The sequence below is a fragment of the Crocuta crocuta genome, unplaced genomic scaffold (assembly GCF_008692635.1).
Source record: "Crocuta crocuta isolate KB4526 unplaced genomic scaffold, BGI_CrCroc_1.0 scaffold39, whole genome shotgun sequence".
In the NCBI taxonomy this organism is placed as follows: domain Eukaryota; kingdom Metazoa; phylum Chordata; class Mammalia; order Carnivora; family Hyaenidae; genus Crocuta; species Crocuta crocuta.
The window spans coordinates 5,913,907-5,932,872 of NW_027533334.1; the positions used below are offsets into that span (position 1 = coordinate 5,913,907).

Sequence of the window (18,966 nt, forward strand, 5' to 3'; positions counted from 1 at the left end):
CTGTAGAAAAAAATCCTAAAGCCTTACTGCTCTAGTGCAAGCGCACTTACCTAGAATTTTCTTTTTAATCCTGTTGGATGATAAAACAAAAATAAACATAAAAGGCAACTACATTTAGTTTTTAGTGTATCTCGTGAGCTTGGAAGATAAACACATAAAATACATTTTGGGGGGCACCTAGGTGGCTCAGACCATTGAGCGTCTGACTTCGGCTCTGATCATGATCTCATGGTCCATGAGTTTGAGCCCCGTGTCGGGCTCACTGCTGTCTGAAGAGAGTCCTTTTCAGATCCTCTGTCCTCCTCACTCTCTGCCCCTGCCTGGCCTGAACTCTCTTCTCAAAAACAAATAAACATTAAAAAAAAAAACCACCTTTTTCAGGTTCATAAGAAGTAAAAATCATTTGTAAGTCTTTTCTCTTCCATTTGCCTTAAAACAAATGTATAGGATAAGAGCAATTCGTATTACTTCATCTACCCTCTTTTTTCCCTATAAAAATGTCACAAGTTTCCTTTCCTGTTGGTGAGGAGTTTAAGTCCAAAGGATGTATTAGTCCAGTTGTACTGGCAGGAAATAGTAGTCAGAATAGAAGAGCCTCAGGCTTTATCCTGACTTGGGCACCTGAGTTTCATAAAGGTGGACACAAAACCACAGGATCAGCGTTTAGAGAGTGGAATTGTGGCAAGTCCTGAGAACATGAGAACGCTCGCTCGCTGGAGTCTGTTTCACAACTGAGAAGGAGATGAGCTGTGCTCCTGTTTGAATGATCACCAGGAGTTTACTTTGAGACTAATATGAGAGTTAAGATTTATTGCAAGCTTAAAATGTGGGTTCAGTGTGAGCCCCAGGAATGAGCTAAGTGCCCTTCCAGGGCTAATGCGAACCCTCTACCAGCATGGATTCCGGGAGCTGGCTGCTCAGTATCTGGACCAGCAGACATTCCAGGGTCTTCTGAGACCCAGCATGTCCCCTCCTCAGCTTCTCCTTTGCCTACACTTAGCAAACCCTGAACCAGCATGGTCTCTAAGGAGTGGGAATATTGAAAGGTGAGGAAGGACCTTTAGGACCAGAAAAGCAAGGAGCAAAGGCCAGGCTAGCCTGGGCTGTGAGCTTTTTGATATGATCTTCTGTTGGCTTTCTTTGCCCACTTCTGAAAAAAATGTATAAACCTACGGACTTCTGGGTTTCTAGTGCTTGTTTTGAAGTGGAAAATAAATGATCAAATATGTGGTGGGACATCATCATTCTTATGCTCTCTGGAGAGTCTTTATTGACTTTTTCAATGACACATGGTGGTGCTCTCTGGGAGATCGTTTCTCAGGTTTGCACATAATCCCTACATCCCACGTAAGATATGACCTTCCCAGGCCTGAGAGCTCATATCTCATTACTCAGTGACTGAGATCTGGCGGTCACAGGCCTAACTTCTCACCAAAAGGCCCTTGTGACCCAGGTGCCCAGAGATGATGGAATCAAGACAGTCTGATTTATGTGTAGTGATAGCACATAGGCTGCTTCCTCATAGACTCTTAGCCTAGGAAGGGAACTCAGAAGTGATGCCTGAAACTTTTCTAAGATTTTCTTGAAGTACTTAAGTGCATTTGAGTACCACAAAGGAAGAGAGGCATGATGGTGGAGTGAAAGATGACTCTTGATTTGAATTCTGAGCTTGCTTCTGCTTTTAGTTGGCAATGTTGAGCATAGCCAAATGATCTAACTCTACAGCCCTTAGTTTTCTCATCTGCAAAATTAGTTCTAAGCCTATGTGTGCACTGATTTTTTTTTTTTATCAACTTGGTTAAGTTGGAACTATGTTTCCCAGAGTTCCCTCTCCTGTATGATTACAGTTTAGAATTAACCTAAAGAGGACTTTGTATGAGGACTGGGAGATAAGGCAAGGGAGCAGCCATTACCCTCTGAGGGTCTTTTCACCATCAGGTATAATGACATGCAAATGGAAGGTACCCACCGTTTCTAGCTTGTCCTTGCCCCCCTCCACTCCATATCCAGCTCCTCTTCTTGCCTACTGGCCCTGCCTAGCCCTGGGCCCACCACCAGATGCTTGGTAGGGGACTCACAGAAGCAGCAGCTACACAGGCATCAACTTGCATGACCTCTCAATGAGCTTTCCCTTTGGGGATGCCTCCTCAGAGAGACCCAAGCCATGCTTGGCTTCCAGAATCCTCAGGCAGACAAGTTTGTGACATTTTATCTGATGCTTCAGTACTGCCTTCTACACCTTCACTACCTGTGAAGCGAAGGGGAGGGAGGGAATCTCAAGCAGGCTTCACGCCCAGTGGGGAGTCTGACATAGGGCTCCATCTGACAACCCTGGGATCATGACCTGAGCCAAAATCAAGAGTTGGATGCTCAACCAACTGAGCCACCCAGGTGCTTCACACCAGTCATTTATAAAGGCTTTGCAAAGCAATGCATTTGCTTAAACCCTTGTAAAAGGTATTCCCTTAGTAAGCAAAGCTTAATCAGGACTCAGCACTATACACGTTCCTGTCACATACATTATTTAGTCTAATATATGTGTGAAAATCCGTGTGGTTCCAGCATGTGTGGATAAGTACAAAGAAAAACAACAAATGGGTGTTGTAGCAAGAGGCCAAGTTCTTTTCTTCTTTCCAGGGGTCCAACTCTTAGTAACTCCAGAAATTCAAGATCTAAGATGTTTACTTTGCAATTAATAAAGGGAGAGAGATCCCCTTCTGAAAGCGTTGTGTGCATACTTGATTTCTAGTTGTGCTGGTTGCTGGAGGAACAGATTATCCCACTGGGCTTCAAATTTTTTCCTCAGTGTTGCAAATACAATGCCTGGCATACGTGCACTCTTCATTTTTTTTTTTTTCTGGTGGTTTAAATGTTTAAACTGTTGGGAAACTGAAATGAATCTTACTCTGGTGTGGATAAATATATGTTACTTGCCTCATACCCTGTGTGTGACTTATTCAACCAATGGTTAATCCTTGAGAATCTGCAGTGTTGTTAAAAACACCTGATTCTCCCTAGACTGGTGTGAGAGATGAGAGACCCGTAGAAGCAACACTTACAGGAGCATGTCTCCCTCTGATGGCCATTCATCAGTATGACAAAAATCCAACCTGGAACCTTAAAGCTCAACAAGTAGAAATTCCTTTTCCTTTGTAGGTACGGTGTGTGTGTTTTAATTTTTTTAATGTTTTATTTATTTCTGAGAGAGAGAGAGAGAGAGGCAGCATGAGCAGGGGAGGGTCAGAGAGAGAGGGAGATACAGAATCTGAAGCAGGCTCCAGGCTCTGAGCTAGCTGTCAGCACAGAGCCCGACGCGGGGCTCAAACTCACGAACCGTGAGATCATGACCTGAGCTGAAGTCGGACGCTTAACCAACTGAACCACCCAGGCACCTCGGATGGCATGTTTTTAAAACACCTTCCCATTCCAACACACAGCTTTTCTACAGAGACAGTTGGTTACACAGGGATGGCTGGTAGTTCACTTTGAAGTCTCTTCTGATAGGCATTCAATTATGTTTTTGAAAGCCCTTTCTGCATTTTCTAAGACTGGATAGTAATATACCATCAATACATAAGCAAAACTCCTCTTTTTCCCCCTAACCAGAAGAAAACCACCTAAAAGAAAATCCTATGCCAAGCGAATGTTCCCTGTCATTCATTCATTCATTCATTCATTCACTCTGTTGTATCTGACACAGCAGTTCTCAACTCTGCACGCTGGCTGCCTCCCTGAGCAGCTTTTAGAAATACAGATGCCTGCTCCACACTTCAAAAACAATTCTTACTTGGTCTCGGCTAGGACCTGAGTGTTGGCGTTTTTAAGCTCCTGTGATGACTGTAATGTGCTGGCAAGGTTGAGAACTACTAAGCTAATGTTCTTGAGCACCTTCTATGTACCATTGATCGTGTTAGTGCTAAGGATTCAATGATAGTTATGCAATTCGGCCACACTGAACTTTTTTTTTTTTTCAAGTGAGCTCAATGTCCAACGTGGGGCTTGAACTCACAACCCTGAGATCAAGAGTTGCACGCTCTACTGGCTGAGTCAGCCAGGTACGCCCATGCTGACCTTCTGACATCACCATTCCCAGGCCACACATACTATTCCCTTGTCTGGGACACTCCCTTTGTTCATTGCATAATTAACTCCTCATTATTTGCATCTCAGATGAAACATTACTCTTCAAAGGTATCACTGTCCTTCTACCTAAATTAGGTCCAGTGTTATTTGTCTTTATGTTGCATTTCTTCTCTCTTCCTCCATAACACTTATCCCGTATTTCTCCCCAATGGAAGTCTTACAATAAGAACTCAGGACCAAACGGATCTGGGTAATGAGGAAGAAGAGGCAGAAGAAAGTGGAGCTTGAGCTTCAGGGCCCTTGTAGTGGGATGAATAACACAACCTCAAAGGTGTCCATGTCCTCATCCCCAGAACCTGTGATTTTGTTACCTTGTTTGGTAAAAAGGAGTTTGCAGATGTGATTAAGTTATAAGACCTTGAGATGGAGAGATTCTGGATTATCAAGGTGGGCCCAATATAATCCAAGGGTCCTTATAATAAAGCAGGAGGGTCAAAGTTAGAGAAGATGCAAGAATGGAAGCAGAGGTCAGGAGAAGAAATGATGCTACATTGCTAGTTTTGAGGATGAAGGAAGGGCCCATGAGCCACAGAATGTGGGCAGCCTCTAGAAGCTGGAGAGGATAAGGAAATGGATTCTCCCTAGAGCCTCCAGAATGAATATAGCCCTGCCCACACTTTGATTTTAGCTTGATAAAACTGATTTTGGACTTCTGACCTCCTGAACTGTAACATGAGGAATTAGTGTTGTTTTATTTAGGTCATTAAGTTTGTGATAATTTGTTACAGTGACAATAGGGAATACAGCCTCAGCTCTCCCTTATACAGGTCCCTTCCAAGACCCTGTAAGGAACTCTGGAAGTATGTACACATGGTCAAATATTTCTATAAAGCTTGCAAAACTAAAATATTTTAAATACAATAAAGACTGCTGTCTTTTTCCACTCAGACTTCCCAAGGCTCTCTTCTCTGGTTGAGTAGCATTGGAGTGAATACAGACATTTTTGGGCTCTTGCTAAGCAGAAATGCAGTTGGGGATACTTTGGTTTGCATTTAATGGGATACGTTCATGTGGTTCAGGGTCACATGCATCATTAAGTTATTGGAAGTGTAGGAATGGATTCTATGAGCACTCCTAATGATCAATGTGCTGATGTCCCCAGGTGTGGTGACATGGAGGATTCACAGAATATGTGTAGCATTTCATTCCCTTAATCTCATCAGAGAAAAAAGGCTGACTGCAGAGTCCCTGCATTTTTTTCAGATCAAAGGCAATAATTCATAAATGGGAAGAAATATGTTTGAATAGAAATAACAAATAGGCTTCCAGATTATTTGATAAACCAATTAATGAAGAGAAGTGCATCCTGTGAACACACTGGGAAAATATTTAAATTCTTTCCGGATTTGATACAATTTACAGGCATCAATGAAGATATTTTAAACTCAACCCAAGCCACAAAGAAGACATCCATGACAAATTGGTTAATGCATGTCATCAATTCAAAGAGTAGTTAATATTTATGATTAGTCACTTCACAAGAAAATGTGAAATGCCCTGAAAACATAATCCTTCTTTTTTTAAGTAGGCTCCAAGTCCCAGATGTGGGACCCACTCAGGGCTTGAACTCACCGTCCTGATCAAGACCTGAGATCAAGACCTGAGCTGAGATCTAGTCAGTCATTTAACCTAGTGTGTATGTGTATAGGTATATATTATATTATGTATATATATAATATAATATATATTTTAAGTTTTCAGTAAATGAATTTCTACCACCCCATCACCCACCACATTTTCAGTGAGTTTTGGCTGTATACCAGTTGCATTTAGTCCAGGAATCCCAGAAAAGTGGGATGTAAATATTCAAACCTCTTTTGGAAAAAAAGAAAACCACTTCGCATCATATTTGAGAATTAGAGCAGTCATGAATATGTCCATTTGGGTTATTATATTAGACTTACCTAGAGGCCAATGAGTATTAATTGATGCCTACAGCTTTTAATAAAATTATCCTTGCTTTGAAGTCTTCATTAGCTGAGGAGGTGGGATGTATATTTAGAAAAAGACGTGAAAAGTGCAAAATGCTCCTGGACTCAGATCGGAAAAACCTCTTCTGAGGTTATCATTCTCCTCCCACAAAGTTTCGGTCTTTTCCCTGATTGAGAGCCGGTTCTTTCCGAGCTTCTAGCTCAGGGCAGGCCGAGCTGTTGAGGGGGCCTCCTGCCTCCAGAGGGCGCGCCGTCCGACGCGGGGTGAGGCCGCTCTGGCACAACTGGATACGCCTGTCTCTGTGGCCTGCCCCTCTCCTTCAGCCTGGAGCTGCTGCCGCCGCCGCCGCCGCTGTCGCCGCCGCCGCCGCCGCTGTCGCCGCCGCTCGGCCTGTTCGAAGGTACCTGGGCCGGGACTCACAGGNAACGTACCGGAGAGCCCCGACCCGGGGCCTGGCCGACGGGCTTTGGGGGGTGAGGGGGCGAGGCCGCCCGGGGCCCCCGCCCCTATTCGGCGAGCGGAGGGAGCCCGAGCGGGGCGTCGCGGGTCCGGGATAGCTTCCCCTAGGGCCATGCCGCTCGTCAGGGCCGGGAAGAGGCCTGCACCGCGAGGGTTCTTGTTTGCTTTTGCGGGTAAAGGCCGTGACAGTCCGCAGGAGGAGCCGGCCCGTGTGTGCGGCCCGCTCACGGTTAACCGCGGCGTCTGAGCCGCAGCCCTCCGCCGGTGCGCCGGCGCCCAGCGCGTGCTGTCACGGCTTGCACTCCGCACTACGCGGCTGGTCGTAAGGACCCTGCAGTCTGGGCGTAAACAGCCGCGGCCGTGTGAGTGAGCAGTCCGGAGGGGCACATGGCCCCGCGTTTAAAGACAGCTTTTGCCTCTTAACGTGCAGTGCTAGGGGGTAAAGCACCTGCTTCCTAGCACTGCACGTTAAGTATTGGGTTATCCAATACTGTGCTATGCCCCGAGGAAAAGATACATTTATTCTTTAAAATTGGCTACTAAACATCATTAGGTAAAAATATATATATATATATATACCACTGAATAGTAACACTTCTCTTTAGAGAATAACAGTGGTACCAAGGAGCTTCTAGCTTCANGTTATTCTTTAAAATTGGCTACTAAACATCATTAGGTAAAAAAATATATATATATATATATATACCACTGAATAGTAACACTTCTCTTTAGAGAATAACAGTGGTACCAAGGAGCTTCTAGCTTCAACAGCTGTAATACCAGTGGTATAGGACTAGTAATAACTATCTTCAGTGCTTACTGTGTGTCAGACATTGTGCTGGGTGCTTGAATACCTAATACCTCTATTCAGTCCTTGCAGCGACCCTGTGATGTACCGTTGCCAGTTTACAGATAGGGAAACTGAGCACGGAGAGTCTGAGTTAACTGGTCGCAGGTCAGACAGCTGCAAAGGGTGAGCTGGGATTTGAGCCTCATCCGCCTTACTTTCTGCTTCTGCACCTGTCCCCTGTCCAAGTGTGTTCTAGAGATGTTTGTTTAATTTGATGTGTAGCCCGAACTGATTTCTCTCGCGCTTAATTTTCCATGGCTGTGAGCAAGAGCCGTATACCAACTCCTTTTTAGTTTTAAAGGAGGTTAATGAGAAAACCGTTTGCTCATTAAAGATTAGAGTGGATCATAAGTTAAGCTCACCACTCCCAATGCAGTTTGATTTGCAGTAGAGTTGGGTTTATTTGGTTGTTTATGCACTTCATTACTTCTCTTCATTATTTGTGTCTCAATACCATTTTGAGTGAGTTCGCTTTGCCTTTGCAATATTAGGACAGTAGTGCTGAAAAGGAATGAGATTTTTCAAGGACAGTAAGTTAATATCTTACTGGATGCAGGAAAGGCATTGGAGGGAGAGTGTAGTAAAGAGGAATGAAGAGATTTTTTGCCATGTTTAGAGCACATTGAGTTACTCTGAAGGATAAAGAATGTCCACAGTTCCTATGAATGTCAGAATGTTCCTATGGATGTGGAAAGAGGTTGGATATTATAGTCCCCCAAATCCCTTGGCCTTATCAGGATTTCAGAGTTTGCGTATTCAGCATTCTTGTAGCGAATGTATATTGAGTGCCTTCCATGGCCGGGTACTGCTCTACACACTGGGGGTGAAAGAGTGAACAAAGCAAAATCTTTGTCCTCATGGAGCTGACTTTCCTCTGGAGGAATGTGCGGGTGGGTACAATAAAATAATTTTTAAAAATTAAAGTAAAATATATCCAACCAGATGGTAACAGTTGCTGAGAAGAAAACTAAAGCGGTGAAAGGGGGATAGGAAGAACCAGAGAAGAAACAGATGTAGTTTTAAAATAAGGAACAGCGTCATGGAGAAGATTTTGAACAAAACCTGAGGGAGTGAGGGACAGCTTTGGAGCTATCTAGGAGAAGAGTATACCAGGCAGGTGCTGAAGCCCAGAAACTGTCAGTCTTGCTGGAGGACCAGCAAGGAGGCCAGCAGGTTTGAGCAGAGTAAGGGAGGGTGGGGTGGGGGTCTGAGAGCTAAACTGGCCCTGGTAAAGACTTTGGCTTTTTCTCTGAGTGAGGGGAGGGGGTGGAAGGTTTTGAGCAGAGGAGTTGGGGATCTGACTCAACGTTTTATTTTTTTATTTAAAAAAAATAGTACTGTTTATATTTGAGAGAGAGTGAGACAGATCGTGAGCCAGGGAAAGGCAGAGAGAGACAGAATCAGAAGCAGGCTCTAGGCTCTGAGCTGTTAGCACAGAGCCTGATGTGGGACTCGAACCCGCAAGCCCTGAGACCATAACCTGAGCCAAAGTCGGATGCTTAACTAACTGAGCCACCTATGTGCCCCTCGGACCCAATGTTTTTAAAGAATCACTCTGGCTGCTGTGTTCAGAATCAACTGTTGGGCAAGGATGGAGCAGGGAGACTGTTAGGAGGTTGGTTCAGGAAAACAAGTGATGGGTGATGGGCACTTAGACCAGGACTTATCCGCCAGAATTTACTGACGGATTGGATGTAGAGTTCGGGAGTAAATGAATGAAGCATGACTCTAAGGCCTTTGGCCTGCTCTTGGGAGGATGGAGTTGCTGTTTACTGAGATGGGGAAGATTGGAGGGTGGAGAGATAAGGGGAGGGGAGTGGAATGGGAATCAGGAGTTTAGATTTAGACGTGTCAGGTTCGAGGTGCCTGTTCACATAAAGTTGCTGGAGTTCTAGGGAAAGATCCTGACTGGAAATAGAAATTTGGGAGTTATTAGCAAATAGATAATATTTAAAACTATGAGATTGTATGAGATCTGGCCTAAAGAGATGATTGAGCGCTGGGCTTTCCACATATAGTGATTGGTGAGATTAAAAACCTCCTGAGAAGGAGATGCCTTTGAAGAGGGAGTGTGGAGTGTTAGAAGCCAAGCGAAGAGAGGGTTTCAGGAAGGAGAAGGTGATCATCTGTGTCCTCTTGCTCATTTGAGAAGTCACGGAAGATGAGGACTGTAAAATGGCCAGTGCACTTAGCAATGCGAAGGTCATTGGTGATTGTGCAGAAGCACTTTCAGGAAAATAATGAGGGAGAAAACCTGGTCTAAAACCCAGTTTACAGAGAGAATAGGAGAGGGATTGGAGTCTACAAGTATAGACAACTCTGTAGAGGAGGTTAGCTGTAAATTTTTGATATATAAATTATTTGAAAGCACAGTAGTCATTTCCAGAGTAAATAATTTTATTTCCTACTTCATTTACTTAGCAACTAGCCTTCGATTATTTTAACAATGACTGGTGGAAAGAAATAACCATGCTACTACTACTGATAATAATAATAATGTATTATTAACTTCAAAAACCAGTACACCAGTAAGCTTGTCCTTTTTAAATAATGCATTTCAGGGCTCATGAAAGTGCTTGTATGGAGTGTGTTCTTTTGCCACTTTGTTCTTACCTTAAGTTAGAAAATTAACTTACAGCTGTTATAAAGTGTGCATTTGAAAAAAAAACAAACATGCACACAGAAATTGAGAACCAGAATTTATTTCTAAGTATGCTATCTCAGTAGTATTAAGAAGTAACTGTGCTGATAAGTATCATTTGTTATAAGAATTAATTAATAAGTAATGAAATAAACCTATACTTTTGTTACTTATTAAGAATGAAGACTAATACTTCATTGAAAGTAGGGGTGTGTGGGTTGCTCAGTAGGTTAAGTGTCCCACTCTTGATCTCAGCTCAGGTCTTGATCTCAGAGTCATGTGTTCAGGCCCCGTACTGGACTCCGTGCTGGGCATGGAGCCTACTTAAAAAAAAATACTTCATTGCAAGTAAATAATAATATGAGTTAAATAAGCAGCATGGTTTAAAAAGGGAGTAAATGTAGAAAAAGAAAGTGCAGTTTTTATTTGAAGACATGAATTTAGGTTCTTGTGTTTGCCCAGAGTAAATTAATACCCAAATACAAAGTAATTAATGAGATATACAACATATGCCAGATTTAAACCACATTAGCTGTGGACATAAGCTCTTTCCATGGTCTTGTTGTGTACTGTTTCCATAGTAAGTATGGCCATTTGTTACATTGTAAAGATTTAAAGTGATTAAAATATTTCCAAGTTTAGGGTTATATCTACTGATTTTTTTAATCCATTAATTTTATCTGGAAGATGACAGGTCCTTCAATCTTTTTTTTCCAGTTGAGGGAAGTATTTTTCTTAAGTTTATGCCTTTTGGTTTTTCATTTGTTTTCTGTAGGAATTTTTCATGGGCTGGTTCTGGTCTCTATTTGTATTAATCATGTTGCACATCCTTAACTTTTTTCTTTTGCATCACTTCTTAAGTAGGCCTTTCTGTCCTAGATTTGATTTTCTGGAATATTTGTCCTGTTTTTTTACTGCTTACAATTTGGATTTTAAATTTCTTTTATATTTTTAACTTACAGTTTTGTTTCATCCCAGTCTCCTCCTAATATTATTTTTCCTCACCCTGAGTTCTTAGTTTTTTGCATATTCCTTTTATTTTTTTGAGAGAGAGAGAAAGAGAGAGCTAAAGAGCGGGCAGGAGAGGGGAAGAGAGAGGAGACAGAATCCCAAGTAGGCTCCACGCTGTCAGCACAGAGCCCTACGTGGAACTCGAACTCATGAACTATGAGATCATGACTTGAGTTGAAACCAAGGTTCAGACACTTAACTGAGCCACCCAGGCATCCCAATTTTTTGCATACTCTTAAGAGTATATTTTTTTCTGGATTTTTTCCATTTCTTTATTTTTAAATTTTATTATTTAATGTTTTGAGAGAGAGCACAAACCCAGGAGAGGGGCAGATGGAGGGAGAGAGAGAATCTCAAGTAGGCTCCTTGCTCAGTGTGGAGCCCAACGCAGGGCTGATCCCATGACCCTGGGGTCATGACCTGAGCCACAATCAAGAGTTGGATGCTCAGTCAGCTGAGCCACCCAAGCGCCCCTTCAGTTTCTTATTGTAAAGAATTTTCGGTGGTGTGCTTTTCTTCATGTAGAGCTGATGAACCTCTTTTGGTGCAGAAATTTTCATTAACTCCATGTTGACTTTCTTTTGTTATTTACCCTTTAAAAATGAAAGAACTTTGGAGATTGTCACTATACTATTGAAATTGTCATACCAAATGTGCTCAGTACCATTCTACTAAAGACTTTTCCTAGATTTCTTACAAGGAAAATAATTAAGGAATTAGATTGTGCATAGGCGTTCCGTAAAGAACTTGTGTTGTTCCTAAAAGATTTACCCATTAAAAATTTTTTTTGCTATTAAAATGTAACATTATGGTTATATCTGAGTGATATACAAACAAGTAAATAAACATTAGAATGATCAATTGAGCTTAAACTTTATATATAAAAATAAAATCAGTGACAAAGGAACTTCTAATTTACAGTTTAAAAAGATGCTTGTTCCTTTTTCTTCCAGCTTTACTGAGTTATTGGTGACAAATAAAAATTGTATGTATTTAGGTACAAGCATGATTCTTTAAAGGGTATGTTGTGATGATTTAGTATTCTTTGTATGTTTTTAAAAAATTTTTTTAATATTTTTGAGAGAGAGAGAGAGGGTGTGAGTGCAAGTGGGAGGGGTAAAGAGAGAGGGAGACAAAGAATACCAAAGCAGGCTCCAGGCTCTGAACTGTCAGCACAGAGCCCAACACGGGGCTTGAACTCAGGAACTTTGAGATCATGACCTGAGATGAAGTCAGATACTTAACCGACTGAGCCACCCAGGCGCCCCTTAGTATTCTTATATACTATGAAATGATTACCACTATCAAGTTAATTAATACATCCATCATCTCACACAGTTATGTGTATGTGTTAAAACACTTAATATCTACTCAGCAAATTTCAAGTACACAATACAGTATTACCAACTATAATCACCATACTGTGCATTAGAACCTCAGAACTTAGGGCATCTGGGTGGCTCTGTTGGTTAAGCATCTGACTTAGCTCAGGGCATGATCTCTTGATTCATGGAATCGGGCTCCATGTCGGGTTCTGTGCTGACAGCAACGGAACCTGCTTGGGATTCTCTCTCTCTCAACTAAATAAACTTTTAAAAATAAGTAAAATAAATAAATAAAAAGAACTTTGGAACTTAGTCATCTTAAAACTGAAGGTATGTACACTTTGACCAGCATCTTTTCCCCTACCCTTCAGTCCCAGACAACCACCATTCTGTTTTCTGGTTCTATGAATTAGGCTTTTTAAAATTCCACATATAGAGGCACTGAATGGTTCAGTTAGGTTAAGTGTCCGACTTCAACTTAGATCATCATCTTGCAGCTGTGAGTTTGAGGTCTGCATCAGGCTCTGTGCTTACAGCTTGAAGCCTGGAGCCTGCTTTGGATTCTGTGACTCCGTCTGTCTCTGGCAGAGAGCTTATGCTCTCTCTTACTCTCTCTCAAAAATAAATACACATTAAAAAAAAATTTTAACTCAGTATATTAAAACTAGCTAAATAAGTTATATATTTTCTCTTATTAATTACAATGTTTTTTTTTCCTCCTTTAACCTGAGTTTAATTTTAAAGTAAATGTCCTGAGGGACGCCTAGGTGGCTCAGTTAATAAGCATCTGACTTTGGCTCAGGTCATGATCTCACCATTTGTGATTTGGAATCCCACTTCTGGTGAGCATGAGCCCTGTAATGGATGAACTCCAGCCCTGCTTTGGGTGAACACAGCCCCATTTCGGGTAAAAAAAAAAAAAATTCGAGCCTGGCTTTGATTGAGCCCCACTTCTCTCTCTCCCTCTCCCCCCACCCAGTGCCCCTCATGGGATTCTTGCTCTCTGCCCCTCTCTTTCTCTCTCTTAATAATAATAATAATAATAAATGTCCTGAGTGTGATATTGTTGGAAGAGTTTAGGCATTTATAACTTTGGTGGCACTTTTAGTCCTAACGTCAGTCACTTTTTTCCCAATTGTCACTTGACACTGCTTCTTTCATTTAAGTCTCTCCCTGCCATTCCCCATCTTTTTGGCTGTGTTTTGCCTGTTAACTGTTAGGTTGATTTTTTTTCTTAAAAGCAAAAACTGGCATTCCCTATAATTTTCCCACAGTGAGCTTATTTTTATCTCACTTGTTTATTCAGAGTATCTTTTCAGCTTGTTCTCCTGGTTATCTCCATGGTCAGTTCCTAGAATTTACCCAGCCCTCTATTAGCATCCGATCCCTTGTGCTGCTTGTTCCTTTTAGATGTGGGTTTTCTTAGGCCCTAATTCATCTTCTTGTAGCGAGTTAGAAATCATTATGTCCACCCTTCCTTTGACCTTTTTCTTTTGCTGAAACATATAACACAATGTGTTTTCTTTCTTGGAAAGCAGTGACAGGCACATAAGCAGTAGGTTAGGTCTCAAGTAGTAATGACCACTTTAGATTCTGTGTCATTTAAATATTTGGCTCTAAGTATCAGAAAACCTAATTTAAATTGTGTTAATATAAAAGGTACTTTATTAATGCCTGTATTTAAAAAGTCCAGAGTTAATATGTGCTTCAAATGAGGTTTAATCAAGGCTTGACTTCATTTCTCTATCTACTCTGTGTGCGTCCTGTGTGTGTGTGTGTGTGTCTGTGAGTGTGACTAAAGCAATTTTAGGTGTTGTTTACATACCAAATTTTCAGGAAAAAAGGTACTGTATCACTCCAGCATTCCAAGCAGAGTCTTACTGGACTTGTCACATGTCCACCTCTAAATAAACCACTACAGCTAGGGGAATGTCATTATTCCATGGTTTAAAATAATCAGGGCTGAGCCCTTCAAGGCATATGGGCAGTGAAAAGTTATACTGTTGGGTATAATAGGGCAGCAGAAGGTAAGAGTGGATCCTAGATAGGCAGCTGAGGTGTCCACTACACTGACACTGGGCATCTGAGGATAGAAAAACACATAGAGGGGCACCTGGGTGGCTCAGTCGGTTCAATGTCCAACTTCAGCTCAGGTCATGATTTCATGATTTGTGAGCTCAAGCCTCGCATCAGGCTTTGTGCTGACAGCTTGGAGCCCGCTTCAGAATCTCTGTCTCCCTCTCTCTCTGTCCCCAGCTTGCATGCACATGCATGCTTTCTCTCTCAAAAAATAAATTAATGAACATTTAAAAAATGAAAAACATATAATTAGTTTTAGATCAAAGTGGTACATTAAGTTCATATTTCAGCACATGGCAATAATTGATCAAACATAAAAAGAGGAAGCCAGAAAGATGTAGTCAGAGCAGTAAATAAGTTAAACATCTCTCTAGAGTAAAAGCACTGTCTGACGAGGGAGCTGCAGCTGTTCTGGAAGTGGGCAGGGGCGGGCAAATATTTGGATCCTGCTGGGTGGTGAGGATTAAAAGTGCCCCGCACAAGACAAGTGGATCAAGGTTACGGCTTAAAGTCAAGGCCTTGGGTAGAGGTTTCCTGAGCCCGAGAGAAGTCTGAGGAAAACTGTTGACTGCTGCCGGAACCAGATGGCTTAAAGGAGCTGGGCCTCGCAAGGCAGAAGGACATGCAGTCTCCCAGCGAGGAGCTGAACTGGACTTTGGCTCAGGAGCTAAGTCTGTACTAGCCCCACTATCACTGAGAGACAAGAGCTCAAACTTACCTTTTATAAGACCTGGTTCTGAACTACATTCCCAGGTGGCAAGGCAGAGGCAGCTATTGGAGGGAGTAAGCATAGAGGGAGAAGCAATGGAGAACAAAAACAACTAAACCTTTGTCTTTCTTAAAAAATTTTTTAAATGTTTTATTTATTTCTGAGAGAGACACACACACAGAATCTGAAACAGTGAGCGTGAGCAGGGGAGGGTCAGAGAGAGAGGGAGACACAGAATCTGAAAAAGTCTCCAGGCTCTGAGCTGGCTGTCAGCACAGAGCCCAATGTGGGGCTCGAACCCACAAACCGTGAGATCATGACCTGAGCCGACACTTAACCGACTGAGACACCCAGGCGCCCCAACCTTTGTCTCAAAATAAGCTTGCAGCACCAATTCCAAAAGGAATGAAGAAGATCTAATGCTAAGAAAAACTCATCCAATGATATTAGTTAGCATTGGAATACAGATTCAGTTCTGATGTAAAGAATTTTAGGAAACCATCCAACAGACTTTTAAATGTCTATATGTTGAAAGAGGAAAAGGACTCATTTATGAAAAAATGAACAGTAAATTATGAAACAAAAAGTAACAACAGGCAGATATGAAGACTTAATTAGAACTCTTAGAAATGAAAAGTTCGTTATTGAAATCCTTTATATTTTTATTCATTTTTATTTTATTTATTCTCAAGTTAGCTAACATAAAGTGTAGTCTTGGCTTCAGGAGTAGATTCCAGTGATTTGTCACTTAAGACCACCTAGTGCTCATCCCAACAAGTGCCCTCCTTAATGCCCATCCCATTTTCCCCACCCCCATCAACCCTCAGTTTGTTCTCTGTATTTATGGGTCTCTTATGGTTTTCCTCCCTCTCTGTTTTTATCTTATTTTTCCTTCCTTTCCCCTATGTTCATCTGTTAAGTTTCTCAGATTCCACATGTGAGTGAAATGATATGATCTATGTCTTTTTCTTACTGACTTTTTTCACTAAGTATAATACCCTCCAGTTCTACCCACGTTGTTGCAAATGACAAGATTGTATTCTTTTTCATTGCCAAGTAGTATGCCATTGTTTAAGTATACCACATCTTCTTTACACATTTGTTAGCTCATGGACATTTGGGCTCTTTCCATAATTTGGCTATTATTGATAGTGCTGCTATAAACATTGGGGTGCATATACCCCTTTGAATCAGCACTTCTGTATCCTTTGGGTAAATTCCTTGTAGTACAGTTGTTGGGTTGTAGGGTAATTTTTAATTTTTTGAGGAACCTCCACACTGTTTTCCAGAGTAGCTACACCAATTTGCATTCCCACCAACAGCACAAGAGGGTTCCCCTATCTCCACATCCTCACAAACATCTGTTGTCAACCTGAGTTGTTAATTTTAGCCACTCTGACCAGTACGAGGTATTATCTCAGTGTGGTTTTGATTTGTATTTCCTTGATGATGAGCAATGTCAAGCATCTTTTCACATGTCTGTGTGCCATTTGGATGTCTTCTTTGGAAAAGTGTTCATGTCTTCTGCCCATTTCTTCACTGGATTATTTATATTTCAGGTTCTGAGTTTGGTAAGTTCTTTATAGATTTTGGATACTAATCCTTTATCTTATCTGTCATTTGCAAATATCTACTCCCATTCTGTCGGTTACCTTTTAGTTTTGTTGATTCATTCCTTCACTGTGCAGAAGTTTCTTTTATCTTGATGAGGTCCCAGTAGTTCGTTTTTGCTTTTATTTCCCTTTCCTTCAGAGACACGTCAAGTAAGAAGTTGCTGCGGCTGAGGTCATCAAGTAAGAAGTTGCTGCGGCTGAGGTCAAAGAGGTTCTGCCTGTTTTCTCCAGTAGGATTTTGTTAGTTTCCTGTCTCACATTTAGGTTGTTCATCCATTTTGAATTTATTTTGTGAATGGTATAAAAAAGTGGTCCAGTTTCATTCTTCTGCAGGTCACTGTCCAGTTCTCCCAGCACTATTTGCTAAAGAGACGATCTTTTTTCCATTGGATACTCCTTCCTGCTTTGTCAAAGATTAGTTGGCCAATCCATTTCTGGGTTCTCTATTCTATTCCGTTGGTCTATGTGTCTATTTTTGTGCCAATACCATACTGTCTTGATGATTGCAGTTTTGTAATACAGGCTAAAGCCTGGGATTGTGATACCTCCAGCTTTGGTTTTCTTTTTTAACATTACTTTGGCTGTTTGGGGTCTTTTTTGTTTGGTGCCATACAAATTTTGGGATTGTTTGTTCAAGCTCTGTGAAGAATGCTGGTACTGTTTTGACTGGGATTGCATTGGATGCATAGATTGCTTTGGGTAGTATTGACATTTTTTTTATTTCTTTCTAGGAGAGAGAGAGAGAGAGACAGCGTGAGCAGGGGAGGGTCAGAGAGAGAGGGAGTCACAGACTCTGAAACAGTTTCCAGGCTCTGAGCTGGCAGTCAGCACAGAGCCCGACGCGGGGCTCCAACCCACGAACCGCAAGATTATGACCTAAGTGAAAGTCGGACGCTTAACCGACTAAGCCACCCAGGCACCCCTGGGTAGTATTGACATTTTAACAATATTTGTTCTTCCAGTCCATGAGCATGGAATGTTTTTCCATTTCTTTGTGTCTTCTTCAATTTCTTTCATAAGCTATCTGTAGTTTTCAGTGTACAGATCTTTTACATCTTTAGTTAGGTTTTTCCCTAGTTATTTTATGTTTTTTGATGCAATTATAAATGGGACTGATTCCCATTATTGGTGTATAGAAATGCAACTGATTTCCATAAATTGATTTTATGTTCTGTGACTTTGCTAAATTCTTGTATCAGCTCTAGCAGTTTTTTTGTTTTGTTTTTTGTTTTTGTTTTGGTGGAATCCTTTGGGTTTTCCATGTAAAGTAACATGACATCTGCAAAGAATAAAAGTTTGACTTCTGTTTTGCCAGTTTGGATGCCTTTTATTTCATTTGGTTGTCTGATTGCTGAGGCTAGGACTTCCAACACTCTGTTAAACAACAGTGTTGAGAGTGAACATCCCTGTAGTGTTCCTGATCTCAGAAAGCTCTCAGTTTTTCCCCATTGAGGATGATATTACCTGTGGGCCTTTTATATATGTCTTTTATGATGTTTAGGTGTGTTCTTTCTATCCCAACTTTCTTGAGGGTTTTTATTAAGAAAGGATGCTGTATTTTGTCAAATGCTTTTTCTGCATCTGTTGACAGGATCATACGGTTCTTGTCCTTTCTCCTATTAATGTGAAGTATCACGTTGGTTGATTTGCAATTGTTGAACCAGCCCTGCAGCCCAGGAATGAATCCCGTTTGATCATGGTGGATAATTCTTTTAATGTACTGTTGAATTCAATTTGCTAGTATCTTATTGAGAACTGTTGTATCAAGTTTCATCAGGAATATTGGTCTATAATTCTCCTTTTTAGCGGGGTCTTTGGTTTGGAACCATCATAATGCTGACTTCAAAGAATGAGTCTGGAAACTTTCTGTTTCTCTTTTTTGGAACACTTTGAAAAGGATAATTATTAACTCTTCTTTAAATGTCTGGTAGAATTCTGCTGGGAAATCATCTGGCTTAGGACTCTATTTGTTGGGGGATTTTTGATAGTCAATTCAATTTCTTTGCTGGTTATGGGTCTGTTCAAATTTTCTGTTTCTTCCTGTTTGAGTTTTGATAGTGTGTGAGCGTCTAGTAATTTGTCCATTTCTTCCAGATTGTCCAGTTTGCTGGCATATAATTTTTCAGAGTATTCTTTAATAGTTGTTTGTATTTCTATGGTGTTGGTTGTCATCTCTCCTCTTTCATTCCTGATTTTATCTATTT

At 41.3% G+C, this 18,966-nt stretch overlaps 1 protein-coding gene across 1 annotated transcript in view; it reads left to right on the forward strand.

Annotated features, from left to right (window-relative positions):
* Positions 1-6,380: 6,380 nt before the first annotated feature.
* Positions 6,381-18,966, forward strand: part of ANKRD46 (ankyrin repeat domain 46) — a 40,949-nt gene continuing 28,363 nt past the window's right edge. Inside the window, exon 1 of the mRNA XM_077748208.1 lies at positions 6,381-6,475. The gene's annotated coding sequence lies outside the window, so the exon portion shown is untranslated. The remainder of the gene's footprint in view (positions 6,476-18,966) is intronic.